Source organism: Portunus trituberculatus, chromosome 25 (genome assembly GCF_017591435.1).
Source record: "Portunus trituberculatus isolate SZX2019 chromosome 25, ASM1759143v1, whole genome shotgun sequence".
Lineage (NCBI taxonomy): Eukaryota > Metazoa > Arthropoda > Malacostraca > Decapoda > Portunidae > Portunus > Portunus trituberculatus.
Genome location: NC_059279.1, coordinates 9,641,602 through 9,666,307, shown reverse-complemented (window position 1 = coordinate 9,666,307; position 24,706 = coordinate 9,641,602). Strand labels below are relative to the sequence as shown.

Here is a 24,706-nt window from a genome sequence, read left to right as displayed (position 1 = left end):
TGGTAATATGAGGTATCTACATCTTAAAGATTTGTAGATGAGGCAGAAATTTATGTTGGTGGTGGAGGAGATGTAGGAATGGGAAGGAGAGAATGAAAGTTGTTGTTTCGATCACAGACAGACTACCTCTGACAGTAATAAGACTAAACTGCTTACCTCTCTCTTTTACAATGCAACCAAATGGATATAGAATGGCAGTAATATGACGTATTTGAAAATTAAAAGTAGATGAGGTGGTACTGGTGGTAGCAGAGGTGGTGGCAGAGGCAACACCGCAGCCCACATCAATGTGGGGAAGTGAGAGATAGTGAGTGCGGGAGGGATCTTGGTGGTGATGCTAGAGCAAACAAACAGACAAACAAACAAACAAACAAACAAACAAACAAACACACACACACACACACACACACACACATGGTGTAGAACTGGAAAAAGTCAAAAAGGAAAAGGACTTAGGAGTGACGATGGAAGAAAACAATCAACCAGTAAGCCATATTGATAGAATTTTTAGAGAAACATATAATTTGCTGAGGAATATTGGAGTAGCATTTCACTACATGGACAAAGAAATGATGAAGAAATTGATAAATACTATAATAAGATCTAGATTGGAATATGCAGGAGTAGTGTGGACCCCTCATAAAAAGAAACACATAAGAAAATTGGAGAGGCTATAAAAAATGGCTACAAGAATGGTCCCAGAACTTGAAGGGATGACATATGAGGAGAGACTAAAGGCTATGGATCTACCAACCTTGGAACAAAGAAGGGAGAGAGGAGACCTGATACAAGTCTATAAATTGATCAACGGAATGGACCAAGAGGATAATGAGAAACTGATCTTGAGAGAAGAATATGACATCCGAAGCACAAGATCGCATAGTAAAAAGCTGAGAAAGGGAAGATGTCTGAGAGATATTAAAAATATAGTTTCCATGAGATGTATTGAGACGTGGAACAGTTTAGATGAAGAAGTAGTGTCTGCAATGAGTGTGCACACTTTTAAAGTAAGATTGGATAAGTGTAGATATGGAGACGGGGCCACACGAGTATAAAGCCCAGGCCCTGTAAAATTACAACTAGGTAAATACAACTAGGTAAATACACACACACACACACACACACACACGGCCCGGTAGCTCAATGGTTAGAGCGCTGGCTTCACAAGCCAGATGACCGGGGTTCGATTCCCCGGCCGGTTGGAGATATTTGGGTCTGTCTCCTTTCACGTGTAGCCCCTGTTCACCTAGCAGTGAGTAGGTACGGGATGTAAATCGAGGAGTTGTGACCTTGTTGTCCCGGTGTGTGGTGTGTGCCTGGTCTCAGACCTATCCCAAGATCGGAAATAATGAGCTCTGAGCTCGTTCCGTAGGGTAACGTCTGGCTGTCTCGTCATAGACTGCAGCAGATCAAACAGTGAATTACACACCAATTGATAGAATTTTCAGAGAGACGTATAATTTGCTAAGGAATATTGGAATAGCATTTCACTATATGGACAGGGAAATGATGAAGAAATTGATAAGTACTAAAATAAGACCTAGATTGGAATATGCAGGAGTTGTGTGGACTCCCCATAAAAAGAAACACATAAGAAAATTAGAGAGACTACAAAAAATGGCTACAAGAATGGTTCCAGAATTTAAAGGGATGGCATATGAGGAGAGACTAAAGGCAATGGATCTACCAACCTTGGAGCAGAGAAGAGAGAGGGATCTGATACAAGTTTATAAATTGATTAACGGAATGGATGAAGTGGATAATGAGAAACTGATCCTGAGAGAAGAATATGACTTTAGAAGCACAAGATCGCATAGTAAGAAACTAAAGAAGGGACGATGTCTGAGAGATGTTAAAAAATTTAGTTTCCCGCAAAGATGTGTTGAGACTTGGAATAGTTTGAGTGAGGAAGTGGTATCAGCAAAGAGTGTACATAGTTTTAAAGAAAAATTGGATAAGTGTAGATATGGAGACGGGACCACACAAGCATAAAGCCCAGGCCCTGTAAAACTACAACTAGGTAAATACAACTAGGTAAATAAATACACAATTCCAGGTCTTTACTAAGGAATCCAAATTTGAAAGGCCACAGGGTAATAAAGAGACCGTCTATATGAAAGAGGTTAAAGTAACCAAGCTTGAAATAAAAGAGTTAATGAAGGAACTGGATGAAGAGAAGGCAATGGGACCAGATGAAGTCTTGGGCAGAATACTGAAAGAATGTAGGGAAGAATTAGCAAGTCCTATATACAACATCATAAAATGCTCAATAGAAAATGGAACAGTACCAGTAGAATGGAAAAGAGCTGAGATGGTTCCCATATATAAGAGCGGAAGGAAGGAGCGGTATCACTAACTAGTGTAATATGCAAGATGTGTGAAAGAATAATAAAGAAACAATGGATCGAGTTCCTTGAAGACAACAAATTAATATCAAATAGCCAATTTGGTTTTAGAAAAAGATGGCTGTGTGTAACTAATTTATTGAGTATCTATTCTAGAATAGTTGACAGAGTACAAGATAGAGAGAGGGATGGGTTGACTGTATTTATTTAGATTTAAAAAATGTGTTTGATAAAGTGCAACATGCAAGATTACTATGGAAGTTAGAGAAGGGTGGCTTAAAAGGAAGCACATTGAAATGGATAGAAAATTATTTGAGGGGGAGAGAAATAAGGATGGTAGTTAAAGATATGAAGTCCAAGTGGAGAGCAGTAGAAAGCGGAGTGCCGCAGGTATCAGTATTGGCACCAATACTTTTCCTCATTTATATTAACGACATGCCAGGAGTGAACAGCTACATAAATCTGTTTGCAGATGATACGAAACTGTGCAGAGTTATAAAGCAAAAGGAGGATTGTGAAATACTGCAAGAAGACTTAAATAAGATCTGGGAATAGAGTAAAAAGTGGGAAATGGAATTCAATGTGGACAAAAGCCATGTCAAGGAAATGGGAAAGAGTGAAAGACGACCCGTGGGAATCTATAAGATGGGAGATGGAGTCAAACTGGAGAAAGTAAAAAAGGAAAAGGACTTCAGAGTGATGATGGAAGAAAACAATCAACCGGTAAGCCATTTTGATAGAATTTTTTGAGACATAATTTGCTAAGGAATACTGGAGTAGCATTTCACTACATGGAAAAAGAAATGATGAAGAAATTGATAAGTACTATAATAAGACCCAGATTGGAATATGCAGTAGTGTGGGACCCTCATAAAAAGAAACGCATAAGGAAATTGGAGAGACTACAAAAAATGGCTACAAGAATGGTTCCAGAATTTGAAGGGATGACATATGAGGAGAGACTAAAGGCTATGGATCTACCAACCCTGGAACAAAGAAGAGAGAGAGAAGACCTGATACAAGTTTTTAAATTGATCAACGGAATGGACCAAGTGGATAATGAGAAACTGATCCTGAGAGAAGAATATGACATTCGAAGCATAAGATTGCATAGTAAAAAGCTGAGAAAGGGAAGATGTCTGAGACGTTAAAAAATATAGTTTCCCGCAAAGATGTATAGAGATGTGGAACAGTTTGAATGAAGAAGTAGTGTCTGCAATGAGTGTGCATACTTTTAAAGTAAGATTGGATAAGTGTAGATATGGAGACAGGGCCACAGTGCATAAAGCCCAGGCACTGTAAAACTATAACTAGGTAAATACACACACACACACACACACACACACACACACACACACACACACACACACACACACACACACACACACCGCGTAGTATAGTGGTTAGCAAGCTCGACTCACAATCAAGAGGGTCCAGGTTTGAATCCTGGAAAGCAGCGAGGCAAATGGGCAAGCCTCTTAATGTGTAGCCCCTGTTCACCTAGGAGTAAACAGGTACAGAATGTAACTTGAGGGGTTGTGGCCTCGCTTTCCCAGTGTGTGGAGTGTGTGTTGTGGTCTCAGTCCTACCCGAAGATCAGTCTATGAGCTCTGAGCTCGCTCCGTAATGGGGAAGACTGGCTGGGTGACCAGTAGGCAACCTTGGTGAATTACACACACACACACATAGATACACACACACACACACACACACACACACACACACACACACACACACACACACACACACACACACACATACACACACATTAAAGATTAAAAGGAGAGCAAGGGATAGTAGATGACCCTAAGAATATAGCGGAATTGCTAAATAATAGGTTTCAGCAAGTATTTACTAAAGAAACAATGTTTGTAAAGCCACAGAATGTACAAGGAAATGTGCACATGGAGGACATTAAGATACCTAAAAAGGAGTTATATAAAATGTTGGAGGAACTTAAAGATGATAAAGCGATGGGACCAGATGAAGTTTCAGGAAAATTATTGAAGGAGTGTACAGAAGAATTGATTGATCCATTATATGATATTATAAGGTGCTCATTAGAAACAGGGGAAGTACCAGTAGAGTGGAAGAGAGCTGAAGTGGTGCCCATTTATAAGGGAGGCAGTAAGGAAGAGCCTCTTAACTATAGACCTGTGTCTCTAACAAGTGTGGTCGGTAAGATTTGTGAGAGGGTGATAAAGGAATATTGGATACGGTTCCTGGAGGATCATAAGTTATTATCGGATCATCAATTTGGCTTCAGGAAAGGGAGGTCATGTGTAACAAATCTACTGAGCTTTTATTCAAGAGTGGTTGACAAAATACAGAGAGAGAGGGATGGATGGACTGTGTATATTTGGATTTAAAGAAAGCTTTTGACAAGGTACCTCACGAGACTGTTATGGAAAGTAGAGATTTATGAAGGACTGAAAGGAAAAGTGTTAAAGTGGATGGAAAACTACTTGAGATGGAGGGAGATGAGAACGGTAATAAGGGATGCAAGGTCGGACTGGTTGGTGGTGGAGAGTGGAGTCCCACAAGGCTCAGTGCTGGCACCAATACTTTTCCTGGTATATATAAATGACATGCCAGAGGAGTAAACAGTTATATTAATTTGTTTGCGGATGATGCGAAGTTGTGTAGGTGTGTGAAGAGTGAAGAAGATTGTGAAATTTTACAGGCAGACCTGGATAAGATTTGGGAGTGGAGCAAGAGGTGGCAAATGGAATTTAATCTGAGCAAAAGTCATGTGATGGAGATGGGAAAGAGTGGAAGACGGCCAAGAGGGTCATATAAGATGGGTGAAGAAGTAGTGTTGAAAAAGGTGGAAAAGGAAAAGGATTTGGGAGTGATAATACAAGACCATGGGCAGTTTGAGGCTCATATTGATAAGATGTTTGGATAAACGTATAATTTGATAAAAAATATTGGATTAGCCTTCCATTATATGGATAAAGATATGATGAAGAAATTAATTAGTATGGTAATTAGACCAAGATTGGAATATGCTGGAGTGGTCTGATCCCCTTATAAAAAGAAGCATATAAGGAAGTTGGAGAGATTGCAGAGAATGGCAACAAAAATGGTTCCAGAATTGGCAGAAATGACCTATGAGGAGAGATTAAAAGAAATGAATTTGCCTACCTTGGAACAAAGAAGAGAAAGAGGAGATTTAATACAGGTTTATAAACTGTTGAATGGACTGGATGAAGTGGATAATGAGCAAATGATGTTGAGAGAGGAAAACTTAAGTAGAACTACAAGATCGCATAGTAAAAAGATAGCCAAGGGAATATGCTTGAAGGATGTGAAAAAATATAGTTTCCCACAAAGATGTGTGGAGGTGTGGAATGGTTTGAGTGAGGAGGTGGTGTCAGCAAGGAGTGTGCATAGTTTTAAAGGAAAGTTGGATGTGTGTAGATATGGAGACGGGGCCACACGAGTATGATACCCAGGCCCTGTAAAATTACAACTAGGTGAATACAACTAGGTGAATACATAGATACAGAACACTATGAGCCCTGCTTGAACCCTGTACAATACAAAAAGGTAAATACACTATGCTAGTTAAGGGATTTAGGATATATGAAACAACAAAAGAAATGAGTGAGGTAATGAATGAAAATATTAGATCAATATTCACTGTAGAAGATTTCAAAGAACCAAACATCGAAGTGATGCAGAAAGGGTTACAAAATTTTATGGTGCATAAACAGAAAAAAATTGCAAAGTATTAGAAAAGGTGAATGTCAGAAAAGCAATGAGGCCAGATGGAATGTCAGAATAGAAACTGAGAGAATGTAGTGAACAGCCAGTGGAACCAAACTGGGATGTGATCAACAGCTCTTTGATGGAAGGGAAAGTATCAAAGGTTTGGAAAACAGCAAATATAGTCCCTATATACAAAGAAGGGAAAAGAACTGACCCCCTAAATTATAGACAAGTGTCTTGGACTAATGTTGTGGAAAAAAGTCTGTGAAATTGTGATTAAAAAAAATGGGTGGAATATCTGGAGGAAAATGAAATCATAAACAACTCCCAATTTAGATTTAGAAAAGGAAGATTGTGAATAACAAATTTACTAAGTTTCAGATGAGGTACAAGGGAGAGATGGATGGGTGGAAACAGTGTATTTAGACATTAAAAAGGCTTTTGACAGATTACCACATAGAAGACTCATATGGAAAATAGAACACATAGGAGGAACACAGGAAAGTATCTTAAACTGGATGAAAGACTACTACCAGAAAGAGAAATGCAGACAGTGATAAGATACATCCCCATCAAGTTTGAGCACAGTAACTAGTAGTATACTGCGCTGTCCTGACGAATGGATGTGCTTTAGCAAACTCTGCATATTCAGCACTAATAATCAACACATTTTTGTACCTCAGCAGCCAGTTTCAATACTGGCTCTGCAGATATGAATCAACTATGATACTACATCTAAACATCCACCAAATGGAGAAACTAACTTCTACAAGTTAGCAAATCATCTCGTCTGTCATGACACTCTGAGGCTCATTCCAATAACATTCCAGTTGGCTGTTTTTCCTCAACCTATTCCATGCATACACAATCATCATTTCCTGACCTAGTGCCTTGGTGCATTGTCTGTAGCACAGTGATGGTCGTCAAACAGTCACTACCCAGATACATCGCCAAAATGAGTGAAACCTGAGTGAGGACTTCAGTGCCACCAACAAGTGATTCAGTCCCAGGTGAAGGGGCAACCTATACAGGTGTCACCAGCCTGCCCCTTAACCAGTTAACAACCAAGCCTACCACCACGGACATCATGGACATCATCTCCAATGATATCGAGACCATATCAAAAGAAGGTAAAGCTATTGTTAACTGTAATGTAAAAGCCATGCAAATAATTATCAGCAACAAGGATGAAACCATTACCAAGCTGCAGAAACAAATAATAAACCATGAGGACAGAATAGTAACAAAGGCAAAAAACCAGTTAGATGATGTTAACCAATATGAAAGATGTGCCACTATCATTATACACTGCTGATCAGAGCGGGAGGCGCGGTACCTGTGGCATCTTTTGAAGGAGATTAATGACACAGAAAATATGTTTTAATGAGGGTATTCACCTAAACTAGTGATTGATAGGGTGCCCTCATGCCTTCTTGACCTTTTGAGTCTCCTGGGAAGTGAATCACCCAGGTGGTGGAGATACTGAGCGTCAATATTGTCCGATATGTCCTGAATAGCAGCTTGGAGGCATGGGAGGGAGGAGGTATCTCTCTCCTTTAGCTTCAGTTTTATGTACGCCCAGGGATTTTTTATAGGGTTAAGGTCTGGGGATCTTGCGGGCCAAAGTTTTAAAAGACTGACATTGCAGAAATCAAACCAGTCAACAATTGACTTTGCCGTATGGCACGGTGCACCATCTTGCATAAAGGTATCAGCATTGCACTTTTCCATACACTCATCTAACTCATCTAGAATTAGCTCAAAGTAGTTATTTTGGTACATACGAACGAACATTCTTAGGCAAAAACACTAATTTTTCAAGACCATAGTAAAAAAAACAACCCTACACCATCAAAGAATCTGGATTTTAATATGTGTGTTGTGTAGCATGGATCGTGACAGTACACACAGATTCTATGGTTGTCTGTAATCTGAAAGCTTGCCTCATCTGACCAACATATTCTACGACACTTACCTAAGTCCCAATCTTTGTGCTGAGACACAAACTGCTTGCCTACTGTTAACGTAATCATAACTGAAGCAAGGTTTTGAAACTGCACAGCAACTCCGTTATCCCATGTCGCCTTTCACGTATCTCCGCACACTCCTTTCACTCACCCCACCCAGCACAGAGGGTTCCTAGCCTAAAGTTCCTTGCTGTGTATGGGAGGGTTGGCCTAAAGCTGTCTTCGAACAATGTTCAGAGTTCTCTGGGTCACACTCCGCTTATGCCATTCAGGCTTGTGAGATGGTGGCGAAGCGTCTCTTCCTCCCTCACAATAAATTTTGGTCCAACGTTGAACAATTCTGAGACCTTTGCCAGTGTTCGCTGCAATTTCTTGATTTGACTTATTCTCCCTCACTGAGGCACAAATGACTGAGATTTGGGCCATACTAATTAGTTTCCTAGGTCCCATAATAGGTAGTAACAAGGCACAATGGTAAGTTCACGCATCCACAAAAAGGGCCCGTGAGAGAGGGTGAAAGAAAATTCAAATGCAATCACACGAACTACAGACAAACGTTGACTAAGGAAACATATCATCTACTTTGAGAACTAGCACTGCAGAGTTGTCAGATAGTGACATACAGCGAATCCTGCCGTATGTTTAGGCGTTAAGAAGGGATGAATGAAATTGGATCAGCGTGGAAGTTGTTGTCCCTTTCGCGCCTTCCGCTCTGACCAGCAGTGTAAGTGGACCAGCACTACCACCTGAATCATCTAATGAAAATCCCACTGATATAGTTGTGAAGTCACTCAGGGAAACACTGCACTTAAACATCACCAATGATGATGTAAATGTTGCCCATAGGCTTGGTGCTAAGAAAAAATAAAAACAAATAGACCAATAATAGTCAAGCTACACAGTAGGCAAAGGAAGTTGGAGATTATTGATACATGCATTCAAGTACGGCCAAACATCCATGTAAATTAGAGCTTTACTCCAAAATTCTGCTCATTTTTAAAAATAATTTGGGATATTAGAAGACAGCATAGAGATAAGAACATAAGAACATAACAGGGAAGCTGCAAGAGGACGCCAGGCCTATACGAGGCAGTCCTTGTGTGCTTAAGCTACCTAATTCCATCTATCTTCCCCATCCATGAACTTATCTAACCTTTTTTTAAAGCTCCCTATTGACTCAGCTCTGACTACATGACCACTGAAACCGTTCCACTCATCAACCACTCTGTTTGAAAACCAGTTTCTTCCCATTTCTTTACTAAACCTGAATTTTTCAAGCTTAAACCCATTATTTCTGGTTCTATTCCCACTACTGATCCTAAGAACTACATTCATGTTCCCTTTGTTAAAACCCTTACACAGGGAATCCTCGTGATTCGACCTTTCACAGTTTGAATTATCGCCAATTCAAAATCAGTTAATTAATAGCCAATCCTCAAGATTCGACCAACTGACTCGCCAATTCTACATTCATATCTCCCGCGCCACCCACCCGGTCAAATTCACTGCCAGCCGGCCTGGCGGAAGTATAAACCGACACTACCCTGTGCCAAGGCTGCCATTCAAAGGGGAAATCCCCTACAGTAGGTGATTTTAGCCTAATGTAGGGGATAGGGGATGCCTATGGGGAAAATAGCAATTTGCAAGGGAAACTAAAGAGTTTATTGACAATATGCAGGGGAATGTTAAATTTTTCATTTCAAAAACTAAATATTTGTCTGGACACCAATTACAGTTTATGAAATATGGATTATATATATGTGTGTGTATATATATATATATATATATATATATATATATATATATATATATATATATATATATATATATATATATATATATATATATATATATATATATATATATATATATATATATATATATATATATATATATACAGTAAGGTCTCGGTTTATGTCAGAGTTATGTTCCTGAAACATGACGTAAGTCGATTTTGTACGTAACTCGAGTTTCCGTACATTTCAAAGCATATTATCGAGTTTTCAACCAATCATTGTTTATGGTCATTCAGGTAAGTTAAAGGTTATATTGTTATATTATTTACAACTATGTAGGAATATGAAACACAAGCTTGTTTTTGTTGTTGATTAGGGCCATGAACACGAAGGACTGCAGGTTGCCGAGAGGGGTGGACGCCTGAGGCCACCAGGAGGGTGGGCAGGTCGAATGTTGTGACGCCCACAGGGCGGACAGCTGGGAGCGTAGTGCAGTGCGGTGGGAGTAGAAGCGTGGGCAGCGGGGCAGGAAATGCAATAAGAAAGGGCAATGGGGATCAGCAGACAGACGCAGACAGTGGAAGTCAGCTGCGAGTGTCGTGTGGCCCAGGCGAAGGCTCCGGAGTTGTTATTGTTGTGATGGGTGTGCGAGCCCTCAAGGTCGTCAACCTCCCTGTTGTCATGGTAACGGGCTTCCCATTTTCTTCTTCTCTCCCTCACACACAGCTGCTGCCTCCCTTCTCATGTCATTTAATTATGTCCTCTTTTTCTTGTAGCATAATGGTTTTCCTTTTCGTAGCATCACTACTGTCACTAAGAAGTTTTCTCTTTGGTGCCATTGAGCAAGATACTAAGAACTTGAGTCAGTAAACGCAGAAGTAGAAAAACACTCTTGCCAGGGGCGATGGTGTGGTGAAAGTGATGCAGGGTGTTATTGTATTCAAGCGTGAGGCGGGCGGTGTGGCAGGCAACCACCAACAATAACAATAAATCCCGCACTTAACGATTTAAAAATTTTCAATTTTTTTAATCTTAAATTGCCTTATAGTGGACTGACGAGCTGCTGCTGATGCTGTTATTGTTTTGAACAGGGGAAGTGAGTCCACGAGAGATGCTGGTGTATTCAAAAGCTTGTCGGCTTCCATGATACGGCTGGGCTTTCAAACTTGGAAAAAATTACCTGGATAAAACTTTGTTAAAGTGAGTTTGGTGTTCATTAAACGAGCAGATGGGAGTAAAATGAAACCTTCGTTGTAGCAAAATTTTGTTATGTGAACCTTTGTTAAGCGGGGGTAACCTGTATATATATATATATATATATATATATATATATATATATATATATATATATATATATAGTAATACTCCACTTAACAAACAGGATAGGGGGTGGCAAAACTGTTCGTAGAGCAAAAATTCATTACGTGGACTTAATTTTCCCATAGGAAATAATGGAAATAGGGGGGGATGTATTCTGGGCTGGTCCCCAAAATACCACATGGGTTAAAAAAAAAAAAAAAATTATATATATGGTTGGCAGCATATTGGCCCACCGGTGTACCACTACTTTTATGATGTCATATGAGTCATTGGAAGTTAGAGGAGCTACATACAAATTCTCTCACATTCTCGCATTTATGTTCAAAAAATAACATTTCTATTAGCTTTTTATAAACTTTGCCCCCAAGAAATGATTGTTTTGTAATGCATAAAGTGAAAGCTTACATGGAATACCAAAAAATAAAGCAGAGATGAGATGAGCCACAGATGAAGCGGGAGACTCGCGGCGACTCGGCTGCTTTTTTTTCTTGTGACCCTTTCAGCTTGCGTGTTGTCTTTCCCTATGATATTTGTTTCCACTCCTCTATTGCCTGCTATAATGGATATCATATCTTAATATTCATATACACTCATGCCATGAGGATAACCTCGACTCCGTGGCACTGAGTGATAGTGAATTAATGAAATACCGCGGTATTTCATTAATAATTCACTATCACTCAGCGCCATGGAATCCAGGTTATCCTCATAGCATGAGCATATATGAATACTAAGATATGATATCCATTATAGCAGGCAATAGAGGAGTGAAAACATAAACATCATGATGAAAGTAACACGCAAGCAAAAGGGTCACAAGAAGAAGAAGCGGCCATGTGGTCGCGAGTCTCCCGCTTTGTCTGTGGCTCATCTCATCTCTGCTTTATTTTTTGGTATTCCATGTAATATTTCACTTTATGCATTACAAAACAATCCTTTCTTGGGGGCAAGGTTTGTAAAAAGCTTATAGAAATGTTGTTTTGTGAACATAAATGCATAATACAGGCAACCCCCATTTAACAAAGGGGTTACGTTCCTAAAAAAACACTTCGTTAAGCGAAACTTCGTTAAGCGAACCGATTATAACAAGTTTAACCCCTGATTTGAACTTCCATTGAGAGTAAGCAAAGTGAGAGTGCATCATAGTACAGTAAAAGGTTTAATGAAAGTAAAAATTATGAAGTTAAACATTTAGGTAGTTTAGTTTAAGTCATTATAATGTACACTAATGTATGTATGTACGTAACTTTATAATGTTGATGATCTTAACTTTATGAAGGAGGAGAGTGAAACGGGAAATACACTAACCGGCAACCTGTGGAATGTAAACAAAGTGCGCATCATTGTACTGCATACAAAACTTATGTACCACATTTCCACGAGACTTTCCATTTTATCCATTGTAGAGTCACGAGTTCTGGTGGTTCTTTTAGCTTGCAAGGAAGATGAGGTCTGACTAGCCTTCTTAATAGAGTTTCTTGACTTGAAAATAGTAGACAGTAGATGGAGTCAAGCCATGGTGGGAAGCAATGTTATTAGTTTTCTGGCTTTTCTCTTGTCTATGAATAATACCCAGCTTCACTTCGAGAGAAAGACACTTCCTGGTCTTCTTAGGAACGTTAGGCCACATTGCAGGGGGTTTTGGTGGTAAGTTGAACTAAGGAAGATGAGCTGCTGGTGACGCTGTTATGTTTTGACTGGGCAGTGAGTGGTGCGTGTGATCTTGATCTTGATCTTGATGCTAAGGGTGACACAGAATTTCTTCTGAGTCAGGCCTTTGTATTGGCAGAGCCTGTGTTGTCCATGAGAGCCTTGATCTTGATCTTTATTCTACAGGTGTCTCAGGATCTCTCCTGAGGCAGGCCTTAGTACCAGCAGCTCCTGATGTATTCAAAAGCCTGTCAGCTTGCATGATTAAGTGGGGCTTTCAAATTTGGAAAAAAATTACCTGGATAAAACTTCGTTAAAGCGAGTTTGGTGTTCGTTAAACGAGCAGATGGTAGTAATATGAAACCTTCGTTATAGCAAAATTTCGTTGTGTGAACCTTTGTTAAACGGGGGTTGCCTGTATAAGACAGTAACACCACCTCTGGATGCCATTTGCTGCAAGAGGTTGCTCTGACATTGTTAAAGAATCTTGGATCCAGCTCCATGAGCACTAAAGACAGAGGTGGGGAGCCAGACAATCACAGCGAAACTACCGCGTTCGGTCCCTCATCCAGTAAATTCAAACTCAGAAAATTTGCTAACACGGATGTGGTTGTATATTATGCGGACTTTTTGGTCTAACTTTATATAGTACGTTAAACCAGAAATTCGTTAAATGAATGTTCGTTAAGCGGAGTATTACTGTATATATCTATATATATATATATATATATATATATATATATATATATATATATATATATATATATATATATCTGACGCAACATGTGGGAGTATCGTGCAATGTAGCGAGGCGCTCCATTAGGATGAGAGTCGATTGCTTGTTCCCACATACATCATCCAGTCTGACATAATTATATACCAAAGAAAGAAAAGTTAATTTTTAATACCAGAAAGTTTTTTTTTATTTCTTTTGTAGTAAAAGAATAAAACTGCAAAAAATATAAACACATTTATTTTCACACAATAATATATGCATGTACAAAAAGGAATTTTGGGATTGGCGTAGGTGAAAATAGGGGAAAACGTGCACGAGTGGTAGGTGAAAGTAGGAGGAAATGTGCGCGAGTGGTAGGGAGAAATTAAAATTTTGAGTGGTAGTATTGTGACCTGTGCGTCACTTAATCTGTGTCACTGTCGCCACAGCCAGCATTCCCCAACCCTAAGAAGCACAACTTCCTGCCTTTCAAAGATAAGCTTGAGCTTATATGAAAGTGTGAGACAGGTATAGTTCACAGTGTCATTGCACTGCAAATGGGTGTCCCTAGATCAACAGTATCAATAATTTGGAAGAACAGGGACAAGTATCGCAAGATCGCTGCATTATGCAAGTGTTTTCATTTCCAATAATGTACTGTACAGCACCCTGTGTTTAATAAATAAAAGTTAGATATAAATAAAGTACTGATTTAGTCTAGGTTAGTGTTTTTAAAGGTTATAGTGATGTTTTGGGGGTCTAGGTTGGAGGTTGGTCCGTATCCCCCCTAATTCTTAAGTATCCTATGGGAAAAATTGCTTCATGATTTGAATTAACGCTGATTTGACCAATAAAAAACCGCCCTAACTCCGTCAAATTGCGAGGATCCCCTGTACCACTTAAATACTTCTATCAGATCTCCTCTTAACCTACGTCTCTGTAAGGAATGCAGATTGAGTTTTTCCATTCTCTCTTCATAGGGAATATCCCTCATTCCCTGTATCTTTTTTGTCATCCTCCTTTGCACTGACAGCCGTATTCTCTAAGAATACCAAATTGGTATTCTTAGAGGCCTGGTGCGATGGTGGTGTGGGACTACTCCACGCTCCAACCCCACAAAATGTAGAAACAAATGTAGAACCAGAGACCCCTCCCAACAATAATATTGAAATTGAAAAGAACTACTGTAAATATCAAAAATATAGTTTTTTTTGTCATTTATGTTCTGAAATGTGATCATAGGCATCTCTGTATTCTTAAAGGAAACATAATATTTCCACATACCCCTCCTCAAAACACATACACTTTAAAAGAAGAAACTCTACCTCATGGATAGCTGGAACATCACAACAATGGTGAAGAAAACACAGCGATCACACCAGCATTATTTTCTCACTGATAACCCCTGCAGGTAAACATATTGTTTTATAAGGTACATTAGCTTGTTTCATAAAAATAATTACTTTTGATATGAGAGCCTGGTATATATATGCTTTCATTATACAGATATTGTAACAGCCAAATTGGCTATCAAAACGAGAAGAGTAACATTGTATGCTTTTCTTTTCAGCATGTTTCCACATTTACATGATCTTGATCGTATACACCAACGGGCACCTAGAATAATATTAAAGGATCGTATTGATCCTTTTCATTTTCATACAGAGGAAGAGTTTATTTGCTGGCACAGACTCACCAAGCAAGCAACAAGGAGCATGATTGAGGTGTCTCCAGAATTACCTGAAGTGCATGGCAACAGAGGTAAGCTTAACTACTATTTATTTGGTTGTAGAAAAGAATCGCTTTGGTAGTTTTTTTAGAGTCCTTCCTGTCATTATTACCAGTCTGTTCTCTTCTAGACAACTACCACAACTTTATGAAACCTTGAAATTCATTGCATTATCAAGTAACTTTCACATTTTCTTTAACAGGCCTTCCAATTCCACACCATCTGCAAGTCCTCATTGCATTAAAATACATGGCTACTGGCAGCTTCCAGCTCATCATTTCAGACTGCCTTGAGGTATCTCAAGCAGCTGTGTCAAGATGCATTAGCCGTGTATCAAAAGCAATTTTTTATTTATGATTATTATTTATTTATTTTTTTTTATGTAGGGAAGAGAGCCAGCCGAGGGCAAAAAAAAAGAAAGTTAAAAAAGGCCCACTTGAGTGCTGGCTCTCTAAAAAAGTGCAAAATGTCCCAAAACCATCAGCCAGAATTAGGGGAGCAAATGCCTTGATACCTCCCTCTTAAAAGAAGACAAGTTGTAAGAATTCAGAAATACATATGCAGGGAGGGAGTTCCAGAGTTTACCAGTGAAAGGGATGAATGATTGAGAGTACTGGTTAACTCTTGCATTAGAGAGTTGGACAGAATAGGGATGAGAGGAAGAAGAAAGCCTTGTGCAGCGAGGCCACAGGAGAAGGGGAGGCATACAGTTAGCAAGATCAGTAGAAGTTACCATGAAAATAGCGATAAAAGATAGAAAGGGATGCAACATTTTGGCAGTGAGAAAAAGACTGAAGACAGTTAGTGAGAAGAGGGGAGTTGATGAGACGAAGAGCTTTCGATTCCACCCTATCAAGCAAAGCTGTGTGACTGGAACCCCCCAAACATGCAAAGAGTACTCCATACAGGGACGGATAAGGCCCTTATACAGAGTAAGCAGTTGGAGGGGCGAGAAAAACTGGCGGAGACGCCTCAGAACACCTAACTTCATAGAAGCTGTTTTAGCAAGAGATGAGATGTGAAGTTTCCAGTTAAGATTATGAGCAAAGGACAGACCGAGGATAGTGATAGTGAATTACTAATGAAATACTGCGGTATTTCATTAGTAATTCACTATCACTTACTGCCACGGAGTCCAGGTTATCCTCATGGCATGAGTGTATATGAATACTAAGATATGATATCCATTATAGCAGGCAATAGAGGAGTGAAAACAAATTTAATATTGTGGTGAAAGACAACATGCCAAGCTAAAAAGGTCACAAGAAGAAGAAGAAGCGGCCAAGTCACCGGAGTCTCCGCCGTCTGTGGCCAATCTCATCATCTCTGCTTTATTTTTTTGGTATTTCATGTAAGATTTCACTTTATGCACTACAAAACAATCCTTTCTTGGGGGCAAGGCTTGTAAAAAGCTAATAGAAATATATACACTATATATTTTTTTTCAACCAATGTGGTATGTTGGGGACCAGCCCAGAACGCATCCCCCCTATTTCATTTATTTCTTATGGGAAAATTACGTCCGCTTAACGAATTTCCACTCTACGAAAATTTTTGACGTCCCCTATCCTGTTCATTAAGCGGAGTATTACTGTATATCTTAATGTGCTTGGATTAACTCTGTGAGGAGACTGATCTCCCTTTCTCCACTGTAATGATGTTTATCCATTTTTCTCTTGCGGGGAGACCAACTTGGTGCACTGCTGTGGAGTGGTAACTAGTCGGTTATGTCAGTCCTTCGTGCGAGACAGGCTGTCCTCTGGTAAACAAACCCCCTACGCATACCAACCTTCCCAACTCACAGTAGCAAGGCTACCAATCCCATACCACAACACACTTCGCTTTAAGAATACCAAAAAATTGTGTGCCCCATCCGTGGTGTGGAACAGTTCCACAAATGTGTTGCTTGATATGAGATTGCTTAAGAATATGGCTATGACTCCAACAGAGCTATGTCGTTCCTGAAAAGTGGGGACCAGAATTGTACCGCATAGTCAAGATGTGGCCTGACCAGCGCCAAGTATAATTTTAGTATTACTTCAGGACTCCTGCTTTTAACACTTCTAAAAATGAATCCTAATACTCTATTCGCCTTATTTCTGGTCTCACTACATTGCTTCCTTGTACCGAGATCAGAGCTAACTATGACTCCTAAATCTTTCTCATACTTGGAACTTCTTAGTGCCACGTTATCTATCTTGTACCTATTGCTTGGATTATCTCTACCTATGCTCAGTACCCTGCAATTGCTAATATTAAACTGCATTTGCCATCTATCTGTCCATTCTATCATCCTATCCAAGTCAGCCTGCAAAGCCTTGGCATCCGAATCGGACCTAATTAATCTACCTATATTTGTGTCGTTCGCAAATTTACTGATATCACTATTAATTCCACTATCCAAGTCGTTGATATATATTAGAAATAATAACGGCCCTAAAACTAAGCCCTGTGGCACCCCACTAACTACTTCTCCCCACTCAGAATTAGATTGATTAATTACTATCCTTTGTCGCCTGTCATCTAACCACGCTTTAATCCAGCTTAATATTCTACCTTATATACCGTGTGCTTGAACCTCTTTTAAGAGCCTCTGGTGAGGTACCTTGTCAAAGGCTTTACTGAAATGTAAATATAGAATGTCATAATTATCATCACTTTCAACAATTTATGTACAGTAAGCCCTGCCCTTGGTGAATTAATTAGTCTGGCGAAACTACCGCCAAATGCGAATTTCGCCAAACACAAGTTCTTTATACCATATGAATTGCCTAAAAAATGCCTCAATCAGTTTTTGGTCATTGCCCAAGTCGCTCTTTTGATCCCTAAAATATCATCTTTCGAGCTGAAATAAAATCTTTTGCCTCCACATATTAGAACACATGTACAAAACACCAATAAACAAGCATTTGTGATGCTTTCCTCGTCTGTACTCCTGTTTTTTCCACCCATTTCCCTTGTCCACTTTCGTCCTTACCGCCACCACCATTGTCCTTACCCCCACCGGTACCACCTGTCGTGCTGGTAGAGGCCATTTCGGCGATAAATCACCAGAATTCGTTCCCATACTAGCAGAACAGAGGGTAGTACAAACAAAATGGCTGAAGGGGACTCTCACACTGCATTCTGATAGGTTTAGAGAGAGGTCTGATGTTACAGGGGAGCCGCGTGGTTCGCCGTGCGACCACCAGGGGACCGCAAAGTTTGAATTAAAATCACCAAGCGTGCAGTCGGTGGTCCGTGACCACCCTACCGCCAAAAGTGAATTTCGCCAAGCTGAAATTCGCCAAGTGCGGGGGCTTACTGTACAACTAAAAAACTCCACTTCAAAATAAGTAATCACATCTGATGAGAGTCTACGTAATTTCCTTAAAAATATCCTATATTCAAAGTAATCGGTAGCTCTGCATGAAAAATTATCCTATTGATATTATTTATTTCATATTAGATTTCAATGATGCATGAATCTTATCTAGGATGTACCTGACTTTCACGCTTTACATAACATTTGTTTTCATCTAACCAGCCCCCTATTAACTTTCACTCTCTTTTTGCTGTGTTTCCACTAGAAATTTTGCTATAAACCCTTTCTTCTACTACTTTATGCTATCCTCGTCCTCGTTATCATCTTAATTTGACCTCCTCCCTACCATAAGGTTACTCTAGCCTCCTCTCTACTACCAGCTTCCCCGAGCCCCCTTTCCTTTACAAGTTTACCTTAGCCCTCTCTCCACTACAAGTCTATTCTAGCCACCTACCCACAACCAGCTTACTCTATTCCCCTTCCCACAACATATTTACATTAGCACCCTCTCTTCACCGGCTTACCCCAGCGATGTTTCCACTAATGGTTCTTGTCTGGTCACTTCACTGCAGTCCTCCTCCCTGCTTACCCTACTTGCATTTTCCATCTCCAGTTCTACCCTAGCTCCCTTACCACCACCAGCATATCGTAGACCCTTCTCCACTAATAATCTTGTCTACTGACACTTGTACTATTGATAAATTTAATTTTGATGCTTATTCATCGATCGTTAAGATTTTTAATCCTTAAAATTTTTTTTTTACCTTTAAATTAAGGGGAGCTGATTTACTTTCCATCTGTTACAGCGGGGAAAAATCACACCTGTCAAAAATGCTAAAAGATTTTTTTCTTTATAAAAGCATATTTCTCTGTATTATTCTGAGTACAACAATGTAGTTTTCAACACGTTATGACCTCTGAGAGCAAAGTTATTGCATATCAAAAAATTCTCCCGGAACCCGTGGCAGAACCTGCCGCTAAGAAATACCCCCCAAGCTCCAATAACACAGCGCTTGTCTCTCTCTCTCTCTCTCTCTCTCTCTCTCTCTCTCTCTCTCTCTCTCTCTCTCTCCTTTCGGGCATTTGAATTTGATGCAAAAGTAGGAACTTTTGCACTTTCATGTCGAGAAAATGCAAACTTAGATATATGAAATGATGTGCAAAACAGGAAAAGAAAAAGAAACCACATATTACAAGTAGTGGAGACTCAATACTCGTTCCAAATGGCCGTTCGAGTATTAAAAAGTTTGACTAATGATACCTATAAATCAGGTAATTCGTTCCAGCCATTGCCAAACCAAAGTTTAGAAAAAAAACGGTTTAATTTTGCAGTTGCCGCTAGCACTGGCGCACAGAAGCAGGGCTAGCTTGTCTTTCATAGGCTTGTGTCCTGACACCGCTGTGGTACAGTGGAACCATGCATGCTTTGGGATCTGAGGGGTCTCCAAGCGCACAGGTTCGAATCCTGTCCACGGTCTGAGTGCAGGTTGGGCTTCCTCACTCAGGGTAACAGTTTCCTAGCGGGTGGGCTTTGAGATATGAGGTACCCTAAAAAGTATCCCCTTTAGCCGATAAATTCCCGTGAAAAGCCCACATGGTATATATATATATATATATATATATATATATATATATATATATATATATATATATATATATATATATATATATATATATATATATATATATATATATATATATATATATATATATATATAGATATATATATATATATATATATATATATATATATATATATATATATATATATATATATATATATATATATAAACACTTCTCTTCCTTTGTTATATAGATCATGTTTGGTAGTTTTTTTTTTTTCAAAAACAGGCCAGTTTCATCACAATTAACCTCTAAAACTCAAGAATTTTGGGAGTTTTCGCTCGCACTAACTCGGAAGGTTTGGCAAGAAACACACAAAATAGCCTGTATTCACATACTGATTACAATTACAAATTCAATAAACGAGTGAAAACAAATGGTGTTCTGCCCACAAGCAAATCTTCCTACTTGCAATGCAAAAAACCATAAGTGTCTAGATGCTATGGTTACCAAAATATCACAGGTTGAATGAGGTGATATCATTGGTGTATGTGGCCTTGCGTCCAATTGGATCCAGCGGCCTTGGCTAGAGCAATAGAAAACAGGCCCCTTGTATCCTCTCTCTCTCTCTCTCTCTCTCTCTCAATTAAAATGTTCACAAAGTGATCTAATTTGTATATTTTTTGCAAAAACATATATAAAATACATACAACAGGAGTTGCTGGTGGTGGTGGTGGTGGAATGTCTTTCCCCTCGGTGGTTGAACCTCCTATATCCATACCTAAGCCCAGAACATCACTATCTTTGCTCTCTATTATTGTAGAGACTGTTAATTCCAAAGCCCTTCTGATACCACTCTCAAAAGTTGTCTCACCGCAAAATGGCAAGAGACCCAAGGTGTAGAAGTAAGGCGCGTGGGAGAGGTGATGGAATCGGAAACCGTGAAATCATTGTCGCTCCCACCATCCATCGTGGGAGTTGGTGACACAGTGATGTATAGCATATGTTTACTCCTGACTTGGGGGCTCGCCGTGCCTCACAACAGAATGAATTCCAGTTCTTTTCTTGAAATTCACAAACCATCCTTTACTTACTTTAAAATCATCATTGGAGTCAGATGTAGTATCAGAAATAAGATCACGATTCAGCAGCCTGGCCTTCACACAAATTATGCCCTCTGACAAAGAATCACCAGCCATCTGCCTTTGGTTTACCCAATCAACAATTTTTTTCATTTCTTCCACTGCTGCAGGTCGCTTAAATTGCCTTTTCACACCAATTGCCACAGCAGCTCTTTTAATAAGCTGTATTCTTCAGTATTGTGGCTACTGTAGATTTAGCCATACAGTACTCAGTTGCAAGATCGGTTATTCTTCCTCCTTTCTCGTATTTATCAATAATCTCCTTTTTCTTTTCGATGGTTGTCATTACATTATTTCTTGTAAGCTTATTTTCACCACTAACAAGCCTCTTTGGTGCCATTGTAAGTTTCTAAAAATAAAAAAAAAAAAAAAAAAAAAAGCGGAGAGACAGCACAGAACAGTATTATTCTTACAACAGCGAAGGATAAACTGGCGGCGGTGGACCAATGGGGCGAATGGGGCAGCAGGAAGGGAGAGTCCCTTTGTTTACAGCCACGTGGATGAACGTTTGACTAATAAGTATTTTTTTGAGTATTGTTGAACTTTTGCGTTCGACTTTTGAAAAGTTTGACTATTTAGACCAAGGGTTTTCAACCTGGGGTATGCGTACCCCATGGGGTACGCCAAGGGTCTGTCAGGAGGTACACTCTTTCCCTGAGTCGTTAGGGTAAGGGGCACAGAGGTAAGGGGACTGGCTGCCTGACGTGTACTGTACGCGTACTGGACAGAGAGGAGCGAGGTGTGGTTGGGAACGCACGGTCGCACCAGGCAGTCACCATTCAACGGTCGTGAAGTAAGATCGACTGGTGCTGCAGTTTTTTGGCAGGTTGGTCTCTTTAGAGCTATTTTCTTTGATGATACTATATTAATATCAGAATGCAATGTCAATTTTAATAAAAAATTTTATCGCAAACTGCGTTGGAAAGTATAAGGTTGTTAAGTTGTTGTTCTTGTTTAAGATAGCATGAAAAATCATGTAATTATTTAAGTTTCAGTTGTCTGCCTCTATGCAATTAACTTAATGTATCTGATAACTTATGCCACTTTAAGAATAATTTTGAATTAATTTTCTTAATTTGTGATACCGTGTAGTATAGTAGAAGCTTCACGTGTGGCATGGGGTGATTGTAATTTACATAGTTATTTGCAGTTCACAGCATACTTTTGTATATTCAGGTTCCATTTTTTTATTTAATGTTGATTTTTTGGCTATAATTAACAGGATACCAACTCTTTTTTTACTATAGCTACAATTTATGTTTTTAAAAATATTTTTTTATTAATACATTGCAGTGCATTACCGTATATGCCGAAACGCCCTATTTTTTTTTTTTTTTTCAGTGTAGACTGCATGAGTGTAGTTGACATGGAGACTCAGAAGAAAAAACGACTTTACAGTGAGGAGTATATCAAGTTTGGATTCACTATCATAATTAAAGATGGAACTGAAATGCCTCAGTGTGTCATCTGTGCCAAAGTACTGTCTCCAGCAGCCATGAAACCAAGTTTGCTCCATCGACATTTGCATGGTTGTCATCAAGAGCTAAAAGGAAAGGATGAGGACTACTTTAGGCGCAGAGAAACCATGCTAAATCGCTCAAAACTAGATCACTCAGGCAGTTTTCATCTGTCAAATAAAGCTGCTCTTCATGCTTCGTATGTAGTTGCACTGAAAATTGCCCAGCAGAAAAAGCCTCACTCCATTGGGGAGATGCTAGTTATGCCATGTACCAAAGAAATAGTGAGGATTATGCTGGGGAAGCAATCTGCTAAAAAGCTTGATACTCTGCCATTTTCAGATAACACTGTTCAGCGTCGTATATCTGACATGGCCATAGATATCAAAGACCAGGTGGTTTCTGAGATGAAAACAGTGCCCTTAGGGATATTTGCTCTCCAGTTGGATGAAATGACTGATGTAAACAATTGCGCTCAGTTGCTGGTATTCACGCGATACATCAAAGGTGATGATTTTAAGGAAGACTTTCTTTTCTGTCACCCTCTCGAATCTTCAACTACCGGTTCAGATATTTTTCAGCTAGTTAGTTCTTTCTTCGTAAGTGAGGGACTACACCTTTTCACCCTCAAATTAAAAAAGATGAACTTCAAATTAAAAAAGCTGAAATTCAAATTAACCCTTAACTTCCGGCGGTCGTATATAAACGTTTGCGTCAGAACGTCCAAGTGACGGGATTCGCCCCAGTAATCAAGATTTTTCCCGGCGTAATTTTAAGTCTCTCGCGCTCTCTTGAGGCGGATGGTGAGTAGAAGTATCTGGCATCTTTTACCACACAAGTGTTTCCACAAGAGCTCCTAATTTTAGAGGTAACTGAACTGTTTTCCGTTTTATGGGCGACACTTGGCAACTCCGGTGACGCTGGGTAGAAAGGTCAGTGATAACAGCGAAGGATCGGGTCAGATTGTAAATCACCATGGAGCAAGGCAGAACCCTTTTACTTAGCAGTGGTTCTGAGCTAGAAGAAAGTGACAGTGAATATATAGAAGAAGAAACTGGGGAAAGTGAAGAGACTAGTAGTGAGGACACGGATGTAGAGCATCATTCACCTGCTTTCTCAGGAGAACAGACAGAGAGACAGAGACTCTTACACAGTATAAGTGACAGTGAAGGCAATAATGATGAAGAACAGACTCCAGATAATGTGTCAAGGACACAGAGTGTTTCTAGGAGACGAGGCATGCGCGTGCTCCTCGCGTTCTGGGAGACGATCAAGGGGCGTGGCAGAGGTGGCGCGAGACCCCGACCTGTCTTTCAATGGAGGGAATTCAATGATGATTTTTCCCAGTTATGCCTGATTTATCTGTGTCTCCTGGCATAACAGCTGAATTCCCTCCTGTGCAACACAATTGTGACTATTTCATGGCGTTTCTCAGTGATGCTTTCTTGGACCATATAGTGAGTGAGAGCAACACTTTTCATGATGAAGAAACAGCAGATGATGATGATGTGCCCCATAGCTCTCACGAGAAAGAGTGGAAAACATCACAAGAAATGAACTCCTGACGCTCATAGCCGTCACGCTTCTTATGAGTCATTCGAGAAAAGCTTTGAGGTAACTCATCTGAGTCACACACGCGGGCCTACACACATCAACACTTGTCAGAGAGAGAGAGAGAGAGAGAGAGAGAGAGAGAGAGAGAGAGAGAGAGAGAGAGTAACACACACACACACACACACACACACACACACACACACACACACACACACACACACACACACACACACGTGTCTCAGAAATCAGTGATATATGACACACACACACACACACACACACACACACACACACACACACACACACGTGTCTCAGAAATCAGTGATAATATGTCCTTCCTTCCTCCCCCTACTCTCTCTCTCTCTCTCTCTCAGTGATAATATGTCCTTCCTTCCTCTCTCTCTCTCTCTCTCTCTCTCTCTCTCTCTCTCTCTCTCTCTCTCTCACACACACACAGAGAGAGAGAGAGAGAGAGAGAGAGAGAGAGAGAGAGAGAGAGAGAGAGAGAGA

At 39.8% G+C, this 24,706-nt stretch overlaps 1 protein-coding gene across 7 annotated transcripts in view; it reads right to left on the bottom strand.

Moving 5' to 3' along the window:
• The window catches only part of LOC123508985 (protein C12orf4 homolog), a 219,796-nt gene that overhangs the window by 118,911 nt on the left and 76,179 nt on the right, over window positions 1–24,706 (bottom strand). The window lies entirely within an intron of this gene.